This window comes from Bos taurus, unplaced genomic scaffold, assembly GCF_002263795.3.
Source record: "Bos taurus isolate L1 Dominette 01449 registration number 42190680 breed Hereford unplaced genomic scaffold, ARS-UCD2.0 Leftover_ScbfJmS_1294, whole genome shotgun sequence".
Lineage (NCBI taxonomy): Eukaryota > Metazoa > Chordata > Mammalia > Artiodactyla > Bovidae > Bos > Bos taurus.
Genome location: NW_020190397.1, coordinates 2,791 through 11,336, shown reverse-complemented (window position 1 = coordinate 11,336; position 8,546 = coordinate 2,791). Strand labels below are relative to the sequence as shown.

Below are 8,546 nucleotides of genomic sequence, written 5' to 3'. Positions count from 1 at the left end.
CAAAGTCTGTATAGTCCAGGCTATGGTCTTCCCAGTGGTCGTGTACAGTTGTGAGAGCTGGACCTTACGGAAGCCAGAACATCAACAAATTGATGCCTTTGAATTGTGGTGCTGGAAGACACCAGAAAGTCCCTTGAACAGCAAGATCAAACCAATCAATCTTATGGGAGATCAACCCTGAGTATTCACTGGAAGAACTGATGCTGAAGCTGAAGTTCCGGTGATTTGGTCATCTAATGCAAACATGACTTGTTGGAAAAGTCCTGGATGCTGTGGAAGATTGTGGGTAGAAGGAGAATAGGGCATCAGAGGATGAGATGCCTGGACAGCATCACGGATGCAATGAACATGAACATGGGCAAACTCTGGGAGATGGTGAGGGACAGGGAGGCCTGTTGTGTTGCAGCCCATGGGGTTGCAAAGAATTGGACACAGGTGGAAACAAATTCTATGCTAGTATATATATGTTTGTTTAAACATACATACATTTTCAGACATATTTAGATATATCTATTTAGATATATGGAGAAGGCAATGGCACCCCACTCCAGTACTCTTGCCTGGAAAATCCCATGGACAGAGGAGCCTGGTAGGCTGCAGTCCATGGGGTCGCTACGATTCGGACACGACTGAGCAACTTCAATTTCTCTTTTCACTTTCATGCATTGGAGAAGGAAATGGCAACCCACTCCGGTGTTCTTGCCTGGAGAATCTCAGGGACGGAGGAGCCTGGTCGGCTGCCGTCTATGGGGTCACACAGAGTCGGACACGACCGAAGTGACTTAGCATAGCATAGCATTTACATATATATGCTACAGGTCATTCATTATTGAAGTATTTGAATCTGCCAATCAGAATGTTTGTGATTTTAGAATTGTCATTGTGTATTTTATTCTTTTTTTTTAAATTTTATTTTATTTTTAAACTTTACAATATTGTATTAGTTTTGCCAAATGTCGAAATGGATCCGCCACAGGTATACATGTGTTCCCCATCCTGAACCCTCCTCCCTCCTCCCTCCCCATACCATTCCTCTGGTTCATCCCTGTGCACCAGCCCCAAGCATCCAGTATCATGCATCGAACCTGGACTGGCAACTCGTTTCATACATGATGTTATACGTGTTTCAATGCCATTCTCCCAAATCTTCCCACCCTCTCCCTCTCCAACAGAGTCCATAAGACTGTTGTATACATCAGTGTCTCTTTTGCTGTCTCGTACACAGGGTTATTGTTACCATCTTTCTAAATTCCATATATATTTTATTCTAAATATAAAGAACAAGCTCTTTTTTCCTATATTTAAGCCCTAAGAGACTATTTGAAAAATAGCTCAAGCTAATTAGTGATGACCCAAAAGTAGAGGAAAAAATAACTCTTGGACTATGTTGGTTACTGCAGCACCTCTGAAGGGCCCAGAGGCATTCATACAAAATATTTAGGACTGGAATTGTTTTGTTTTTGTTAGATTGTTTTAATGTGCCAGATCCCTTTAACACTTAGTACCTTACACAAATTGCAGTCACTTTTTGAAAGTGAAAAATAATGTTTTATTCTCAAATAACTTCACATCTTTTACTTGGTCTACTGACCATACCAGATAATGGGGGTTGAGGGTTCAATTCATTACTCTTTAAGATTCAGAAAGCACTATGCTCAGGCACAATAAATAAGACCTATGACAAAGATGATGTATGTTGGTTTACACTGTTCTTTAATAAAATATACTTTTATTATTGAAAATAGTATACATTACTAAAATATATTTTATCATTTAAAAAGTCTCTAATTATAAAAAAGAGTATTTTGTTAGCCATAACAAATGAAATAATGCTATTTGCAGCAACATGGACCTAGAGATTATTATATTAAGTCAGACATATGATGTCATATTAAGTCAAATGTTTGATGTCACTTGTGTGCAAAATCTAAAATAATGGTACAAATGAACTTACTTACAGAACAAAAATAGGCTCAGATACTGAAAACAGGCTGATGATTACCAAAGGGTTTAGCAGGGGCAGGGGGATAAATTAGGAGTTCAGGATTGACAGATACACACTACTCTAAATAAAATAGATAATCACGGACTTCCTGATGGTCCAGTGGTTAAGAATCTGTGCTTCCAATGCAGAGGACATGGTTCAATCTCTGGTCCAGAGAACTAAGATCCCACAGTGCTATGAGGTATAGCCAGAACAACAATAATGAAAGGCAAGCTCCAGAATGGTGTATGTAGAATTGAAAGGTTGTTGTTGAATCACGCGAAGACACCGGGATTCTTGGCCCCTGGAGGAGAAGAATTCAATCCGGGGCCAGAGACGAGGCTTGATTGCTCAGAGCTTTTGTGTAATAAAGTTTTATTAAAGTATAAAGGAGATAGAGAAAGCTTCTGGCATAGGCATCAGAAGGGGGCAGAAAGAGTACCCGCTTGCTTGTTAACAATGAGGTTATATATAAAGAATGTCTGGAGGGTGTAAAGACCCATCAGACTACTCCATTACATTTAAGAAACACTGTCCTCAGGCAAGATACATCGAAAGAAGCTACTCCCATATTTAAGATACAGATTGAATCAAGACTAGGCAGATACATATTGTTATATAATCCTAAGGAATGTGAGAAAGAAAAAATTTTGCCTTATTCCTCTTGAGAATCAGACCCTCTCTCCTTGGACCCTAGACTCCCTATCACGTGCTAGAAATACCTGAAATACATATACACAAGACCTACGTGTAACATAAAATGAAAGACTTGAAAGGAATATTTATTCAGATATTATACATATACGTCGAATCACCTTATTGATACCTGAACTAACACAATATGAATTATATGTCACTTAATTTTTTTTTTCAAAGAGAAGAAACATGTGTAGTTTGTCAGCTAAAGCATTCACTTGGAAAATAGAAGTAAAACTGCTAATTTGTTACTAATTCATTTTTGTGCTTTAAGTTACTGTTCTCCTTTTCTCCTCTTTCCTCTTTTTCTTTTCACAGAAAGCAGTACTCACAATAAATCTTACCCAGACTTACAATTAAATAAAAGTATCAGAACATCTGGGTTTGTAATGTTCAAGCCAGGAGGTTAGCAAATTATTACATTCTGGCTTCTCTTTCTTCTTTACTACTGTTTTGAAGGTCAGGATATTACCGGGGGTGAGGGTTGAGAGGCTGAATTTATGATATAGATAAAACTGTTATCTGTTTGCATAGGAAAACTGAGGCAAAGAATGACTAAAACTTCCTCAGCCATAGATATTAGACTTTAAAAGAACTGCACTTAGGTTATTAAAAGATTGATTGCAATCATTTTCTTAAAACTTTGTGCATGCAAGTCTGAAGAGAAAATGGTGTAGTAGTAATGATAACAGTGTGTTGAACAATAGTGTAGATTTGTGCTTTTTAACACATTGCATATGTTTTAGCCCTCACCCTGAAGTCAAATCAATTTAAGTTTTGTAATGGGTGGAGTACAGTTATTAAAAATTTCCTTATCCCCTGCCTTTTAGTATTAATACAAAAGTGGTTTAAAATGACATTCTTATCATCTATATTCTTGTGATCTGTAGAATTTTATTGGAAACAAGGGAGCAATACAACAACTGATTCGAATAACCAACCTGCTTCAGTGTGAAAAAAATTAATGTGAAGTACTGGAGAAGTGGTGTTGAATATATGCTCCGTCTTTTGTAAGTTAATTACACTGTTCAAAACTGTTTAGAAACAATTCAGTTGAGGTCAGTTCAGTCGCTCAGTCATGTCTGACTCTGAGACCCCATGAATTTCAGCACACCAGGCCTCCCTGTCCATCAACTCCCAGAGTTGACCCAAAATCCTGCCCATCGACTCGGTGATGCCATCTAGCGATCTCATCCTCTATCCTCCCCTTCTCTGCCTGCCCCCAGCATTCTCTGATGCCCTCCCAGCATCAGAATCTTTTCCAATAAGTCAACTCTTCGCATAAGGTGGCCAAAGTATTGTAGTTTCAGCTTTAGCATCAGTCCTTCCAAAGAACACCCAGGACGGATTTCCTTTAGAATGGATTGGTTGGATCTCCTTGCAGTCCAAGGGACTCTCAAGAGTCTTCTCCAACACAACAGTTCAAAAGCCTCAGTTCTTCGGTGCTCAGCATTCTTCGCAGTCCAATTTTCACATCCATACATGACCACTGGAAAGACCATAACCTTGACTAGATGGACCTTTGTAGGCAAAGTAATGTCTCTGCTTTTGAATATGCTATCTAGGTTGGTCGTAACTTTCCTTCCAAGGAGTAAGCATCTTTTAATTTCATGGCTGCAATCACCATCTGCAGGTATTTTGGAGCCCTAAAAAATGAAGTCTGACACTGTTTCCCCATCTATTTCCCATGAAGTGATGGGACTGGATGCCATGATCTTCGTTTTCTGAAAGTGGCGCTTTAAGCCAATTTTTTCACTCTCCACATTCATGTTCATCAAGAGGCGTTTTAGTTCCTCTTCACTTTCTGCCATAAGGGTGGTGTCATCTGCATATCTGAGGTTATTGATATTTCTCCCGTCAATCTTGATTCCAGCTTGTGCTTCTTCCAGCCCAGGGTTTCTCATGATGTATTCTGCATAGAAGTTAAATAAGCAGGGTGACAATATACAGCCTTGATGTACTCGGTTTCCTATTTGGAACCAATCTGTTGTTCCATGTCCAGTTCTAACGGTTGCTTCCTGACCTGCATATAGGTTTCTCAAGAGGCAGGTCAGGTGGTCTGGTATTCCCATCTCTTTCTGAATTTTCCACAATGTATTGTGATCCACACAGTCAAAGCCTTTGGCATAGTCAGTACAGCAGAAATAGATGTTTTTCTGGAACTCTCTTGCTTTTTCCATGATCCAGCGCATGTTGGCAATTTGATCTGTGGTTCCTCTGTCTTTTCTAAAACAGCTAAAACATGAGGAAGTTCACGGTTCCTGTATTGCTGAGACCTGGCTTGGAGAATTTTGAGCATTAGTTTACTAGTGTGTGAGATGAGTACAATTGTGCAGTAGTTTGAGCATTCTTTGGCATTGCTTTTCTTTGAGCTTGGAATGAAAACTGAATTTTTCTACTCCTGTGGCCACTGGTGAGTTTTCCAAATTTGCTGGCATATTGAGTGCAGCACTTTCACAGCATCATCCTCCAGGATTTGAAAGAGCTCAACTGAAATTCCATCATCTCCACTAGCTTTGTTCGTAGTGATGCTTTCTAAGGCCCACTTGACTTCACATTCCAGGATGTCTGGCTCTAGGTAAGTGATTACACCATCGTGATTATCTGGGTGGTGAAGCTCTTTTTTGTACAGTTCTTCTGTGTATTCTTGCCACCTCTTCTTAATATCTTCTGCTTCTGTTAGGTCCATACCATTTCTGTCCTTTATTGAGCCCATCTTTGCATGAAATGTCCCCTTGATATCTCTGATTTTCTTGAAGCGATCTCTAGTCTTTCCCATTCTGTTGCTTTCCTCTATTTCTTTGCATCGATCGCTGAAGAAGCCTTTCTTATCTCTTCTTGCTATTCTTTGGAACTCTGCATTAAGAAGAGGTGGCAAGAATACACAGAAGAACAGTACAAAAAAGATCTTCACGACCAAGATAAGCACGATGGTGTGATTACTCACCTAAAGTCAGACATCCTGGAATGTAAAGTCAAGTGGGCCTTAGAAAGCATCACTACAAACAGAGCTAGTGGAGGTGATGGAATTCCAGTTGAGCTCTTTCAAATTTTGAAAGATGATGCTGTGAAAGTGCTACACTCAATATGCCATCAAATTTGGAAAACTCAGCAGTGGCCACAGCACTGGAAAAGGTCAGTTTTCATTCCAATCTCAAAGAAAGGCAATGCCAAAGAATGCTCAAACTACTGCACAATTGTACTCATCTCACACACTAGTAAAGTAATGCTCAAAATTCTCCAAGCCAGGCTTCAGCAATACATGAACCGTGAACTTTCTGATGTTCAAGCTGGTTTTAGAAAAGGCAGAGGAACCAGAGACCAAATTGCCAACATCTGCTGGATCGTGGAAAAAGCAAGAGAGTTCCAGAAAAACATCTATTTCTGCTGTACTGACTATGCCAAAGGCTTTGACTGTGTGGATCACAATACACTGCGGAAAATTCAGAAAGAGATGAGAATACCAGACCACCTGACCTGCCTCTTGAGAAACCTATATGCAGGTCAGGAAGCAACCATTAGAACTGAACATGGAACAACAGACTGGTTCCAAATAGGAAACCGATTACATCAAGGCTGTATATTGTCACCCCGCTTATTTAACTTATATGCAGAGTACAGCATGAGAAATGCAGGGCTGGAAGAAGTACAAGCTGGAATCAAGATTGCCGGGAGAATTATCAGTAACTTCAGATATGCAGATGACACCACCCTTATGGCAGAAAGTGAAGAGGAACTAAAACGCCTCTTGATGAACGTGAAAGTGGAGAGTGAAAAAGTTGGCTTAACGCGCCACATTCAGAAAACGAAGATCATGGCATCCAGTCCCACCGCTTCATGGGAAATAGATGGGGGAACAGTGTCAGACTTATTTGGGCTCCAAAATACCTGCAGATGGTGATTGCAGCCATGAAAATAAAAGACACTCCTTGGAAGGAAAGTTACGACCAACCTAGATAGCATATTCAAAAGCAGAGACATTACTTTGCCAACAAAGGTCCGTCTAGTCAAGGCTATGGTTTTTGCAGAGGTCATCTATGGATGCGAGATTTGGACTGTGAAGAAAGCTGAGCTCTGAAGAATTGATGCCTTTGAACTGTGATGTTATAGAAGACTCCTGAGAGACCCTTGCACTGCAAGGATACCCAACCAGTCCATTCCAAAGGAGATCAGTCCTGGGTGTTCTTTGGAAGGAATGATGCTAAAGCTGAAACTCCAGTACTTTGGCCACCTAATGGGAAGAGTTGACTCATTGGAAAAAGTCTGATGCTGGGAGAGATTGGAGGCATGAAGAGAAGAGGACAACAGAGAGGATGAGATGGCATCATCCCTCTAGATGGACATGAGTTTGAGTGATCTCTGGTAGTTGGTGATGGACAGGGAGGGCTGGCATGCTGCATTCATAGGGTCACAAAGAGTTGGACATGACTGAGTGACTGAACTGACTGAACTAATATTCCTTAGGTTTCAAAGGGCAGATCCAAACAGTTGCTGATAAGAGAAGGGAGGGGATATAAAAACAGAGGAGAAACAATCAAAGGGTGGTACAGCCTTAGGGCAAGATCTGGTTCTTACTCAAGGAAGACCCATAACAATATCTTTGAGTTCTTCTATGGAATTGGGATCCCCACCCAGGTGGAAGATGTTAACTTTAGGATGAGCACAAGATTCCTGGAACACCACCCTGTTGCCTTACCCCAAATTTTGCCTTCCTTTTCTGGGGACCAGTGATAACCATCTTGTAAGGTATACTGTTTGGCCCTTGTTTCTTCTCTGACAGGGTCCGAGAGTTTTAGACTAAATTGCTGTTACTACAAGGATGGAATCCAGTTTCAGATACAGAATACCTCAACTTAGATCAGGTAGAGAGAGACTTTTACTCTGCTAGGCAGAACTACATGCATGACCAGCAGGAAGAAGTTACAGAAGAAAGATACCTCTGTCCCAGTTCCCAAGAAGTCTCTCAGGGACAGTTGTTTGGGGAAGCTCACTGACTGAAATGACCTACCCTTCCCAGATACCAGAGTAACCATTTGCATGAATTGTTTTATGACAGGAGGTCCTGGTAAGGAACATGGAACTAATAAATGACCACCAACTGGAAGAGTTCGGGGAAGGTCAAAAGGAGACACCACATGTCTGACCACCTCCCTGAATCCTTCTCACTAGCATCTATCTTGGCTGAGCAATGCATGCACAACAAGGAAGGACTCTGAGTCAGAATGATTGGTCAGTGACAACCCGGAAATTAATCCCATTACTGTAAATCTCAAGACTGGGAGCCACGTGGCAGAGCAGTTCTCCTGGGTTCCCTTACCCTACCTCTCTCCACCTGGGCACCCCTTCCCAATAAAATCTCTTGCTTTGTCAACACATGTGTCTCCTCAGACAATTCATTTCTGAGTGTTAGCCTAGAGCCCCATTTGGGCCCTGGAAACAGAAGTCCTTCCTGCAACAGAAGGACTGATGCTGAAGCTGAAGCTCAATACTTTGGCCAACTGATGGAAAGAGCTGACTCATTAAAAATGACCCTTATGATGGGAAAGATTGAAGGCAGGAGAAGAGTACGACAAAGGACAAGATGGTTGGATGGAATCACTAACTCAATGGACATGAGCTTGAGCAAGCTTCATGAGATGGTGAAGGACAGGAAAGACTGGCGTGCTGCAGTCTGCAGTCCATAGGGTTACACAGAGTTGGACACGACTGAGTGACTGAACAAAAACAACAAAACACACATAAGCAGAAACACACACACACACACCTCATAAATATTACCAAATTTATTATTCATTCTAATAGTATTAGATATATTTTTACTGCAAAATGTATGCAAATGGCTTGTGTTTGATGTCATTGAATACGG

General features: G+C 40.9%; 1 long non-coding RNA gene across 1 annotated transcript; it reads left to right on the top strand.

Moving 5' to 3' along the window:
• The first annotated feature begins 2,870 nt into the window (after positions 1 to 2,870).
• Positions 2,871 to 8,055, top strand: LOC132344737 (uncharacterized). Its single transcript, XR_009493680.1, has 2 exons — positions 2,871 to 3,690; positions 7,737 to 8,055. It is a non-coding gene; the product is annotated as an uncharacterized lncRNA (long non-coding RNA).
• The last annotated feature ends 491 nt before the right edge of the window (positions 8,056 to 8,546 follow it).